The following is a 13,735-nucleotide window of genomic DNA, read 5'->3' on the forward strand; positions in this document are numbered from 1 at the left end:
ACTGGTTGAATCGCCTTGCTGTCCAAGGGACTCTCAAGAGTCTCTTCCAACAGCCTTAGCTAAAACAAAACAAACTGGAAAAAGTCAGGCCGGGAGGGGAAGGGCTGTCCTGGCCCCTCCCTGAAGTTTGTACCCTGTTGGATTCGTTTGAACAAGTAAGCCGGTTTGGACACCTAGTAACAAATAGTAAAGTGATTTCGGAACGTGATGGGCTGTCTGAGATATTGTTTGCGGCCCCCTTGGGGGTTCCGGAATTAGGAAACTTTAGATCTGAACGAAGCTTACCTTTGGGGAAGTAGGTTTTCCATATAATTTTTTTTTTCCCCTTCAAGTACCATTAAAACATTGTTTGGGGTAGAAAATGTTGTAAAATGCTGCACACTTCCTGGCAGCCTTAACCAGAATGATGTAGGCATACCTTTAACTTGTAGACAAGCGTCTTTATAAAAATTAGTGGTTGCCCTGGGCAATTCTCAGTGGCTCTCCAAGAAGGGCTGGGATAGGTGTATCAGCTTGCACGCGATCTGAGGTTAAAAACTTTGGCTTTGGGGGCTGCGATTTCTGTTGTTTTTACCACACCCTCTCCAAAGCCCAGTAGCTAAAAACCATTTCCCATCCTCCTAGGAAGGATTTGACCAGGGGACCCTGAGACTTTGCAGAATTAAGCTGCAGCACCCACATTCAATTCATCTGCAACCCTTGTTTCTTACGCTATAGAAGCTAAGTTCCATGCTGGCAGAAATCCAATTGATTGACTAATGGATCCCCTGCCCCTTTGATTGTACCTGGCCTGTGGTAAGCACACAATTAAAATGTGTTAAAAGAATCATTTTCCCACACATTAGTTCTGCCCCCTACCCAGTTGCAGAGAACTGGGAGTGGAGGAAAATGCAATCACCTTCCTGGTTTGTGGGATAGGGGAGAGGGGAGGGTGAAAGACACAAGGCTGCCTTGCCCTGGACATTTGACCTGACCAAGAGGACCTGCTGGGTGGCAACAGGCTGCTCTCTCACACCTGGTTTCTGCTTCTCCGAGTCTGGCTTCCACTCACTTTTCCCAGTGTTTCAGCCTCAAGCCTCAGTCTACATGGGATGCTAAGCCTGCCATTTCTGTTTTGTCTTCCCCACATCTAGCTTCTCCTGAGATCCCAAGATCTCTTTTTAGGTGTCCTTCTTGGTCACTTGACCCCACCTGCCCAGTTCCAGCTCCTCAGCGGCACTACCCTCTTCAGCCAGGCAGGGGCCTTTTCCCTCTTCTGATTTTCTTCTGCTTCCATAGGGAGGCCTCAGAGGCCCACTAGCTGAGTGTGTTAGAATTATGTGCAAAGCAGGAGCGGACAGGTTCTGAGTGAGCTTTGAGACCTCTTTTCTAAATTGCTCCACAGCCTTTTAAGAATTTCCTGATTCAAGTGAGCATCCTGAATGGCTGCTAGGATACGGCATTGATAATACTTTGGAATCACACAGACAGTATAATGTGTGTGCTCAGTTGTGTCCGACTCTTTGCAGCCTCATGGACTGTAGCCCGCTGGGCTCCTCTGTCCATGGGATTCTCCAGGCAAGAATACTGGAGTGGGGTGCCATGTCCTACTCCATCTTAAGTTATATTGTGACTGAAAGTCACCAGCATGTGCATAAATCAACAGAAAACATGTGACTGTGAACTTTTAAAAAAATTGACATGACTTCAGCTTATCTGCATTGGTTCTACTCTCCAGTTTTAACTGTCAAAGAATATTCATTCAGTGATCTTAATACACGGATAGTTATATTATCTTAATACAGTCATAGTTATATTGAGTCTGCCCCAGAAATGGACAAATTGGTCTGTTTATCTTCAGGATTGTGTGTTCACTTAGCACACATGCAGTGAGCACTCACTTTGTGGCAGTCTGTGAACTGCAGTGGAAGCTGCAGAGTTGACTAGGATATGGTCTGTATGGAAAAATTTGAAAATCTAATTTTTGTCAGTGTGAGGTCTTGAATTCTAGGCTCAGTGATGTTGTAGTGCTTACAACAATGCAGTGCAAGTGTTGTGTTCTGCCCAATTGATGTACACTTTGTTAGGGCTAAGGAATTTACAATCACTGTGGCAGCTGGCAGGTGACTAGCACTTCCGCTCTGCCGAGAATGAATGTCCATCAGAAGTCCTGGAGTATAAACACACTGACTCAGAACTGCTCACGGATCTCCCGTGTTCAGCCAGATTTTAGAATAACGTTTAGTTTTCGTGCAGTCAGTGGGTTGGATCTTGGGTTTGTTTTTCAATTTGGGGCTTAGCCATGGGTTGGCAGGTGTTGTGTGCTTTCTTTGTTTCTAGTGGAATCTGTTAAATACATTCTTTGGAAATAAGGATTGGTATTGTCAATGCCTTATTTAGCAAGTGTGGGCCTAATAATCCTAGCCATGTCACCTCAACAAATGATATCCACAGCCACAGTTGTGTCTCCTGGTATTGTCTGGGCTCTGCAGCCCTTTGGCATCCAAATCTTATCCTGCGTATGTTCGAGGTTTTCCTTCCTTTCCCTGAGGTTAGGGGTGTCTTACTGAGATGTGCAGTGGAGTCATGCCAAGTCACTAATAATGATGATACGTATGATGATGAAGACAGCAGTTGCAAAATACTCTAGCCTGAAGACTGTAATGTTTTAATGGAGAAGAAAATAAACTTGTGTCTAACACACATCTAAGGTAAGAATCCTGTGCTGAGAAATCGTGTGCTCACGAGAAGAGCTGAGAAATGCCTCTATTTAGGTCTGCTGTCCTCTGGGAAACAGGCACAGTGGGACTGAAATACCTCTGTACCAACAGCTAGTGGCTGTTGCTCTGAACCCCTTGGGTCTCTCTTCCTCCCAGTCCTGGCCCCCACCCCTCATCCCCAAGACCCAACAACTAAAGGATAACTCAGGGCACAGTGGGCGCTTCTTCTGACTGGCTGATTTTCTTTCTTTTTTTTTTTAGTGAAGTATTTATTTATTTATTTGCTACACCATGCAGCATGTGGGATCTTAGTTCCCCACCCAGGGATCAAACCCATGCCCCCTGCATTGGAAACACAAAGTTTTAACCACGGGACCACCAGGGAAGTCCTTGACTGCCTGATCTTCATGCTGTGATGGTTATTAAATAGTGTATCCGTTCTGTGTATATAAAATCATGCACACACTGCACCAGTCAGCATAGGCTAGGTTAGCTGCAAAAACAAATGACCCTAGACTCTTGGTGGGTGATGACAACGGAGGTGTATTTGTCGCTCACATCCATGACCATTGCAGCTTTGCTATGGCTCTGCCCCATGTCTTCACCACGCTGGGACCAGGTGGATGGGGCAGCCTGATTCCAGAGTCACTGAGGGGGAGGGAAGTCGGGGGGACAGTGGCCCGAGTGCTGGTTAGGAAGGTGCTGCTTGTAAGGTGCACGTTTTTGTCATTCAGAGCAGCTGCTTTTCTCGATAGGGATGAATTCACTTTGGGAGAATTTATCCAGCTGTTCCTATGATTTGTGTCATGTTCCATATGTAGGCTGTGTGTGTGCTCTGTTGCTCAGTCACGTCTGACTCTTTTCGAACCCATGAACTGTATCCCGTCAGGCTCCTCTGTCTATGGGATTCTCCAGGCAAGAATACTGGAGTGGGTTGCCGTGCCCTCCTGCAGGGGATTTTCCCAACCCAGGGATCGAACCCACATCTCTTGTGTCTCCTGCATTGGCAGGCGGGTTCTTTACCATCAGTGCCACCTGGGAAGCCCCATATTTACGCTATGGTTCCATACAATTTACCCCCAAAAGTCCAGGCCAGTCTTGCTATAAGTTGACTCTTGAGTTAACAGCTGCTGTTTGAGCTGTGATGACACGAGTCATTTACACTTGAGGTCAATGAGAAACCTCTCGCAAAGGTGGGAACGTTTGACTAATTGAAGCCTCCAGTTTCCTTGCGGGTTTCCTTGCTTGAGTGAAACACCTCGGTAGCATAGCGTGGTCTTTCCTCCAGCTAAAAATGTAAACTGTTGGCCTTCAAGAGCGCCTGGGTGTGGCTCCAGGTGGCTTTGTCCCCGGGGTCCTTGGTGACGCACAGCTGGTAGCCACAGAGGCTCTCAGCGCCCGCCCAGCCCACCGGAAGGAAAGAGAAGCACGTCAGTGGTTCTAACTCAAAGAAAGCTTGACTTCCTTCCCCAGAGCAAGCTCCCCTGGTCTCCTCTCTTGAAGCTGAGGCAAAGGTAGGCTAAGCATCCGAGTCCAGCCCTTCTGGTGGGTTGTTTTAAGGGTGGGGTGGGTAGAGGTTACAGTTAATATAACTTCTCTTACACTGATGACTTTGAAAACATGGGAGAGAACAGCAATGAAAAATTAGACAAAGGATGACTTGTCATTTTGTTGAATAGTATACATTGTAACTGCAGGCTAAGAATGATTTAAATGGAATGGAGGAATACTTTAAAGTTAGTTAAGAAACCAATCCACACCGAAAAACACTCTCCCAAAGCTGTATGGTGTGAATTTTTTCAAAGGAGGTGATGAACGTCGTTTGGTTTCCTTTTTGGTCTGTACATTCTTATACATATAGTTTATTACTATTTTGCTCTGAATTTACTTCACAGATTCTGACTTTTTTCATCCCCCATAATCTCTAGTCTGGAGGTGGACCATAAATATAATTTTAAAAATTAAGTTAGCTGGAGTCTAATTTAAATGTCTTGCAATTCAGCTTCTTTAGCCCCGGAATAGAACTTCTTGACAAAAGGAGAGATTATGACAAGAAAATACATGTTAGCGATTAAGTATCTTACTGTGCTAAGTCGCTTCAGCTGTGTTGGATTCTTGTGACCCCATGGACTGTAGCCCGCCAGGCTCCTTTGTCCATGGGACTCTCCAGGCAAAAATTACTAGAGTGGGTGGTCATGCCCTCCTCCAGGGGATCTTCCTAATCCAGGGATTGAACCCATGTTTCCTGCATCGGCAGGCAGCTTCTTTACCACTAGCGTTACCTGGGAAGCCCAAATATCTACTAAGAAGTTAGAATTGGTATGAAAAAGATTATTTAGCCAAGACAGTAGAAGATTCTAAATTCTTAACTTTTCTGTCTAAACAAAGCATAAGGCTTTGGAGTTAAACAGACCCAGATTAGAGTGTGAGTTTAGGTAAATTACTGAATTGTTGCAAGCCTCACTCTGCTCGTCAGTAAAATGGGTGTCTTGATGGCCTAAGGCTGTAACGAGGACTGAGACTGTTCGTGCAAGGAACATGTCAAGCCTTCTGGTCCAGAGTAAGTGGTAAATAAATAGTCAGGGTTGGTACAACAAAAATTATAGCAACGATTATGAGTAGTACCTCATATAAAGAACAAGATAATAATATCAGTTCTCGTTTCTTTATCCATCCACAAGAAAAGATCAAGTTTAAGTCTGAAATATCATGGGTTTCTATTGTAGTGTTTAGCTTTGATTCTGAAAAAGCACTTGGGTTTTTTTTTTTTTTTTTTTGGTGGCAAGATATTTATGTGAATGAGAAAGCCTAGACTCCACTGAGAGTGGTGGGGGCCTTTCCAGAAGAGACTTCCAGCCCTCTCCTGTCTCGGTTTAGATGTCAAGTTTTCTAGACTTAAGCCCACATATGCACAATGTCATATATTAAGGACAGAGTTTTGAGGGACCTGAAGCTTACATGATGCCTGGAGCCTTCTTTAAGGAAACAGATACTATAACACAAGGTCAAGTCCGGGGCCTGGCAGGTGAGGCCTGAAGTCCGAGGTCACTGGCTTCTGAGAAAATCCACTTCTGGCTCAGAGACCAGAGACACAAAGAGTTTCTAAAGGCTCATCTCCATTCCCATGCCATTCCTGAGGGACACCAGGTGAATCTTCTCACCTTTGGGAGTGAGCAGCGCCCTGCCTTCACCCGCTTAGTGTGAACGAACCAGTGGTCCCTGCGGCTGTCGAGGACGTCTGTGAGGACACTCCACGAGCTAAAAAGAGAGATGACACTCTCAGGTGAATCCGCGGGGTCTGTGGAGCTGCGCAACTTCGACCCTGCATTCTAGGTAGAAAGTACTGTGGCCATATTCAGAAAAAAAAAAAAAAAAGCAAACTGCAGCTTCTCAAGGAAACAGCTGTGGTAAAGCACAGCAGCGGGGGTGCAGGCTCTGGAGCGGGGCTGAGAGCAGGGGCTTGGCTGAGGCTTCAGCGCTGGGCTCGACCTCTAGCTTGAATTGAAAGTCTGGCCGGAGATGACAGTGTTCATATGCAGGCACCTCGCCTGAGCCTGATCACAGCCCCTCCTCTCCGTCACGGGAGGAGGTCGGGGCGTGGGGGTGGGTGATTCGATGACCAGCTGCTCACAGATGACCGGTAGATGGAAGAGCCTGCAGATAAAGAGCGCTTCCTTTCCCGGCGGGCTTTCTTCTACCCGCCCCCCGGGTTTCACATTTCTTGTACTTTTCTTCCCCTGGTCAGCTCTGAAAAGCCGAAGTCAATCTTGGCTGTTAGGCTGAGGGGAAAAAAAAAAGCAAGTGTGGTTTCAGAATTCACACAATCAGATGTTCCATTTCTCTGGCAAAGGGGGGCTCCCACACGTTCCCCTCCGGAATGTCTTTCCCACGCACTGCCCCCCCCACCCGCCATTTCTCCCCTCTCCACGTGGAGGGAATCTCGCCTTCCCCTGAGCGTTTTCTCCTGTAGATCCTTGTGTGCTTCCACTCACCCTGTCACGCCGTCGCTTATTTGTTCACCTGTCCACTTCCTGGCTGGAATTCGAGCTTTTCGATTGCAGAGAGGGGCTCCTGCTAATTTGGTGTCCTCACTACATGGCACCTGAGAGGCTCACAGAAGCCCAATGAAATCAGTGCTGTGGGTCAATACGCCGATCACCACCACCTAACTGCATTTGCCTGGATGCAGAGTTCCACTGGGATGCGGCATGACTGGCTACAGAGGAGATGGAAACGTGTGGATTGAAGCCCCGAGCTGGGTTTAGGAGGGGCCCCCACCTCTGCTGCGTGTGTTCCTATCGATTCCAGAAAAGAGGCTTGACTCCTGCTCTTGGGCCTTCCTGAAGGGGAGGACGGTGATCAGAGAGGACTGCTTCCAATTCCTGCTTGCTTTATTCCAGCCGTTGCTCTCGGACTGTACTGAGATGACTCCAGATTAGGGTTTGATCCTAGTTTCTCCGATACCTGAACTCATGCTGAGATGGGATGGTTGGCTGTGCAGTGCTTCCCCAAGTGGCTCTGGGCAACTTTTTCCTTCAGAGTGGTGATACACTATAGGTTTTATTTATTTTTTAATTGTTAAGTAAAATTAGACTGGTTGGTATGGCGGGATGCTGTAAAACAAAGGCAGTCACCATTACAAAATCACAAAAATGCAATCGAGAAAAGAGACTGGGGGCTAGACAGCTCCATGTGGGTGAAGACAGAACCTGACGCCAGTGTTTGTGACCAAAACACAGTTTCAGAATTCACTGGGTGTGTGAGAGAGTGACTAAGTATTATCGCAGAAAAACCAGGTCTAGGAGATTGTGAATTTCTGCACGAGATCATTAAAACAAAATACTTTTTAGTATGCTTCTCAGATGCTGAAATGACCTCAGATTTTCAGATGCTTTCCAGATTTCTGAAGCCTGGAGCTTTCTGAGATGCGTGTTGCTCGCTCACCTGACTATGATCCTTCCTTCCGACTTGAATTCGTGCTTCCTGCTTTGGCAAGCAAACCCGCGTGTCACAATGGTCACTGCGTTTCTCAACTCCAGCCAAACATTAAGGACCTATTTGCTGGGTGATGAGGGATCACTAAGAACCAGTGTCACCACTAGAAGGACACTTGAATCAGAAAGAAGTCAGAGTCATGATAGACAAATATACAGAGGAAAAGGGGGCATAATGAAGGAGCAGTTAATTGTGCTTGAAAATTATGAGAAAGTTCCTGAATTAGTGATGAATTGACCTGGAAGATTAACAATGAATAATGATGATGATGAAACCGTTAGGTGGTGTTTCAGGGGACTCTGAAGAGCTCTTCTCCTTTATGTCTCAGCACAGAAAGAATTCAGCGAGAGACAAAGTGATAGACGTGTGTGTGTGCTAAGTGCTTCATTTGTGTCTGGCTCTTTGTGACCCCGTGGACTGTAGCCCACCAGGCCCCTCTGTCCATGGGATTCTCCGGGCGAGACTACTGGAGTGGGTTGCCAAGCCCTCCTCCAGGGGATCTTCCCGACCCAGGGATCGCACTCACATCTCATGTCTCTTGCATTGGCGGGCAGGTTCTTTACCACTAGCGCCACCTGGGAAGCCCAAAGTGATAGATAAGAAGTGATTTCTTAGAACAGGGTACTTACAAGGCTTACAAGCGAGTGGGCAAGGGGGTACCATGTCCTGAGTATATAGTGGCTTACATCTTTACAATCAAAGGAAAAGTAGAGAGGGGGAGAAAACCTTCTTTGTCTTTCTTGAGTAGATGTTGTGTTTCCGTCATCAACTCCTCCTCCAGATTGAGAAGGGGTTTTTCTTGTCCCTACATGGTCAAGCTGGGTCCACAAATGATTGTTTTTTTAATGTGTGTGGAGCGTGTGTCCTACTGAGCTCGCTGGGCAGGATGTGGGTCTCATGCCACCGTTGTGTTATTGTTTGGGGGCATGCCTCATGCATCTGTTGCACGATTTTGTTGCTAAGCAAGCCTGCTTGGTTTTGTGGTTAAGTAAACCTGCTTTCTTGAGTAACCATTAGCTTACTAATGGTTTTAGTAAGGTGAGGGGGGGGTTTCCCATAGTTTTTCTATTTACAGTCCCCTACAGAGAAGGCAATGGCACCCACTCCAGTACTCTTGCCTGGAAAATCCCATGGATGGAGGAGCCTGGTAGGCTGCAGTCCATGGGGTCGCTAAGAGTCAGACAGGACTGAGCGACTTCACTTTCACTTTTCACTTTCATGCATTGGAGAAGGAAATGGCAACCCACTCCAGTGTTCTTGAATGGAGAATCCCAGGGATGGAGGAGCCTGGTGGGCTGCCATCTATGGGGTCGCACAGAGTCGGACATGACTGAAGCGACTTAGCAGCAGTGGGATTAACTATTTAATCACTTACTTTGCCCCTTTACTCTGTCCCTATTGATACTGTTACTACTACCACAGTTAACATGTGTCAGTGGGTTGTTTATAATATGCTTGCCACTGTGATCTAAGTACTTTCTGTGTTGGGACTTCCCTGGTGGTCAAGTGGTTTCGGCTCTGTGCTCGCAATGCAGGGGACACGGGTTCAATCCCTGGTCGAGGAACTAAGATCCCACATGCTACACAGCACAGCCAAAAAAAAGTGCTTTACATGCATAAATGCATTTAATGCTCACAATGACTCTAAGAAGTGGATGCTATAATTCTATCCAGTTTGAAAGTGAAAGTGTTAGTGGCTCAGTCACGTCCAACTCTTTGCATCCCCATGGACTGTAACCTGCCAGGCTCCTCTGTCCATGGGATTCTCCAGGCAAGAATACTGGAGTGGGTTGCCATATCTTGCTCCAGGGGATCTTCCCAACCCAGGGATCAAATCCAGGTCTCCTGCATTGCAGGCAGACTCTTTTACTGTCTGAGCCACCTCCTTCTACTTTACAGCCAAGGAAATTAAATCCCAGGGGACTTGCTAACTTGCCCACCATGTTCAAACCACATTCCCCTCACTGCCTCCGAGTAAATTAGATCCTTGTAGGGACAGGGAAGAGCAGGAGCGAATGTATGGAAAGAGAAGAGTACACGGGGTATCCAGGGACCCGTCTCGAATGTGTTTGCTGCGGGAGCGTTGGGGCGTTCTGTGGGAACTGAGGATGCAGAAGTCGGAGGAGGCCAGCCCAAGCAGGGTGAGAGAGACCTTGCGCATAGTTTAGAATCTGTTTATAGGCAGTGGGGACCTGGGCTCCTGTCCTGGGAGAGGAAGGACGCATTCCTGCCTCAGTCATGTTCAGTGGCCTGTCCCTCACTCCAGAGATGTCCTGTCCTTTCTCAGAGCAACTCTGCTTCTCCACCCAGGCTCAGCCGGGAACATCCTCCTGTCCTCCCCTGTCGCCAGCCTGCCTCTGACTCACCGTAGTGCCCACTGGGCCCCTCAGGTCGGTGGGCACAGCCAGACTCAGGCCCACTTGTTCCTATTAGCACTTTGGGTTACAGACGCCACGCTCACCCCTCACTCCATCAAGGAACATGCCAACTGATTTGCATAGATTTCATGGAATTCTTTGACCATCTCCATTTCGACTCATCCAAGAAATCACAAGCCTGCAAGAGAGAAGTATGTTTATTTCATCCCTGTTTAGAATAATATGAAAAATAAGCCAGTATGGCTTCTAGTTTCCTGCCAGCATAGGGGACCAGAAACGGAATCCCTAAAGATGGACCTTAAGCTTGCTAGGCCACCAGGTGGATGGAATTCTCTCTGATTTTCTTGGTATTTACCATGGGGCCATGCGACTTGCTAAACTCTGTCACCCTAGAAACCTCTTTTGACTAGGAAGAGTTCACTACAAATAAGCAAATAGACAAATAATTAAAAGAATAAGTAAATCACCATAAGTCTGGGGTCACCTTGTCTTGGATAAATAGACTATAGGCTAAGAAAAGTTTTAGTGAATTTGATCTTGAGTGATTTGGAACATGGATTACAGAGTAAAATCTCTGATTTGGCTGTTGCTGTAAAACTTAGAGAAATTTAAATGCCAACATAACACGAATAAAGTATAGACAGAGCTCCAGATTTTGTTCAAGAGGACTGAAAAGATGTAGTTGAAATAATTTAGATAATTGCTATTGAAAGAGAAACACTGAGCAATGTTAACCTGGAAATCAGACCTGGAATTGCACAAGCAAATTCACGATCAAGTTAAAAGCCCAGCACAACTTAAAACAACAAAAGTTCTCTATGTTCCCCATTCCATCCTCTAAAACAAAATAATATGTTGAAAAAATGAACAAGAGAATGATACACCCAGTTTACTTTGTAAGCAACCTGAGAAATCATTGGATCCTCAATTTCAGTGGTTCTTAAACCCCAAAGACCCAATGCTCACTCTTTATAGGAAATATTTTGTAGCTCACCTTTTACTATCTGGAATTGGAATTCATGTAAAATATAATTTACCTTCCTCAATACCAACGACAATAATTCAATATCATTACTGTGATAAAAGGAGAAATAAAGGGACATTAAATTATAAGAATATAATTCATATTAGTTCAATTCAGTTCCTCAGTCATGTCCAGCTCTTTGCGGACCCCATGGACTGCAGCATGCCAGGCTTCCCTGTCCATCACCAACTCCCGGAGCTTGCTCAAACTCATGTCCATTGAGTCGGTGATGCCATCCAACCCTCTCATCCTCTGTCGTCCCCTTCTCCTCCTGCCTTCAATCTTTCCCAGCATCAGGGTCTTTTCCAATGAGTCAGTTGTTCACATCAGATGGCCAAAGTATTGGAGTTTCAGCTTCAGCATCAGTCCTTCCAATGAATATTCAGGACTGATTTCCTTTAGGATGGACTGGTTTGATCTCCTTGTGGTCCAAGGGACTCTCAATATAAGCTACATTAAAAGACACAGTGAAGTTGTCAGATGTTCTTATACCTAGAATCACATTGATTTGTAGATTCACATCTACAGATGCAGATCCTTACCAGTACTGTAGCATTAGTGATTCAAATACTATTAATACAAGCCATGCTGCCCTATGTGATGCCACTTCCTGAAATGGTAAGCAATTGTAAATGAAACCAGGTACAGTCTTCCCTCAGTTTACACAATAGCTTCATTCTGCAAAACCCAGTATATTAAAACCCTGCAAAATATACTTCGTGTTTCTGTGAGTTAAATTCTATTATCAGATAATTATACCTTTTTCCTAGTTGAGTTATCCGGTAAGATGACCAATATTTGTATGGGAATGCAAGGTAATTCTTTGTCACTATGACAGCTGAAACTACCCCACAAATTTCTAGACGGAAGCACGGGACTGCCCCCACTGAAACCCCGAAATGAATCCCGGTAAGATGAAACACCTGTGGCTCTAACGTGTGGCAGGTCTAAGCCACCAGGTCAGGAGGAACACTGGGAGGACACTGGAAATCAGAGAGAAAACCTCCTCCTAGGTTTCTGTGATACTGAGCTTTCCAAATTTGCTGGCATATTGAGCGCAGCACTTAAACAGCATCATCTTTTAGGGTTTGAAATAGCTCAGCTGGAATTCCATCACCTCCACTAGCTTTGCTCATAGTAATGCTTCCTAGGGCCCACTTGACTTCACACTCCAGGATGTCTGGCTCTAGGTGAGTGACCACACCACCATGGGTCATTAAATTTTTTTGTATAATTCTTCTGCATGTTCTTGCCACCTCTTCTTAATCTCTTCTGCTTCTGTTAGGTCCATACCATTTCTGCCCTTTGTTGTGCCCATCTTTGCATGAGGTGTTCTCCTCATCTCTCCAGTTTTCTTGAAGAGATTTCTAGTCTTTCCCATTCTATTGTTTTCCTCTATTTCTTTGCATTGTTCACTTAAGGAGGCTTTCTTATCTCTTCTTGTTATTCTCTGGAATCTACATTCAGATGGGTATGTCTTTCCCTTTCTCCTTTGCCTTTTCGCTTCTCTTCTTTTCTCAGCTATTTGTAAAGCTTCCTCAGACAACCACTTTGCCTTCTTGCATTTCTTCTTCTTGGGGATGGTTTGGGTCACCACCTCCTATACAATGTTACAAATTTCTGTCCATAGTTCTTCAAGCACTCTGTCTACCACTTCTAATCCCTTGAATCTATTCGTCACATGAACGATCCTGGGGATCTCTATGCAGTCCTGATTGCATCAATTCAAAAAGTCACCCTGTATAGAGAAGATGTGAACACAGATCCTTCAAGATAAGGAAAAAAGTACATTTCAATCCAATAATAGAAGGATTTCCTCATTGTAGTTAGCAACCATGTACTTGAACGACTGAAGGTTTATGGAAGCCAGAGTCAAAATCTCTAAAAGTCAAGAATAACAACTCAGATAAACACTGCACATGCATACCTCTAGTTCTCTAAGCTTTATACTCATCAACTGGGAACCCCAGACAGCACCATGTTTGGGTGTGTATTTGAAAGGATTTCAATGAATGACAATTTGGTGGTCTCTCCTTGGAAAGCAAGGAGATCAAACCAGTCAATCTTAAAGGAAATCAACCCTGAATACTCTTTGGAAGGACTAACACTGAAACTTAAGCTCCAGTCCTTTGGCCACCTGATTTGCACAGCTGACTCATTGGAAAAGACCCTGATGCTGGGAAAGATTGAGGGCAGGAGGAGAAGGGGACGACAGAGGATGAGATGGTTGGATGGCATCACCAATTCATTGGATATGAACTTGGCAAACTCCGGGAGATGGTGAGGGATAGGGAAGCCTGATGTGCTGCCATCATGGGGTAGCAAAGAGTCGGACGTGACTTGGCGACTGAACAACAACAAGCTCCATCCTTAGTTAATCTGAAATCAATATAATGCTGATACATGAAGCACAGTTTTGCAACTTCTGCCAAACCACTGCAGAACTTTTTGTTCCATGACCTAAAGACACCTTGAGAACCCCTTTGTTTTCTTTCGGTTTATCAGAACTATATGCACCACTTCGATTTGGGGTTTTGTTTTGTTCTGAGCCACCAGGGCAGCCTCAGCGCTCACGTACAGGACTGTTTGGCTGTAGGTTCCTGGCAGAAATTGTCTGCTCCTTTTCACTCTGGCTGCTA

General features: G+C 45.6%; 1 protein-coding gene across 1 annotated transcript in view; it reads left to right on the top strand.

The window, feature by feature from the left end:
- Positions 1-4,122: 4,122 nt before the first annotated feature.
- The window catches only part of SYTL3 (synaptotagmin like 3), a 96,391-nt gene continuing 86,778 nt past the window's right edge, over positions 4,123-13,735 (top strand). The window contains exon 1 of the mRNA XM_070376969.1: positions 4,123-4,213. The gene's annotated coding sequence lies outside the window, so the exon portion shown is untranslated. The remainder of the gene's footprint in view (positions 4,214-13,735) is intronic.

This window comes from Bos mutus, chromosome 9 (genome assembly GCF_027580195.1).
Source record: "Bos mutus isolate GX-2022 chromosome 9, NWIPB_WYAK_1.1, whole genome shotgun sequence".
NCBI lineage: Eukaryota > Metazoa > Chordata > Mammalia > Artiodactyla > Bovidae > Bos > Bos mutus.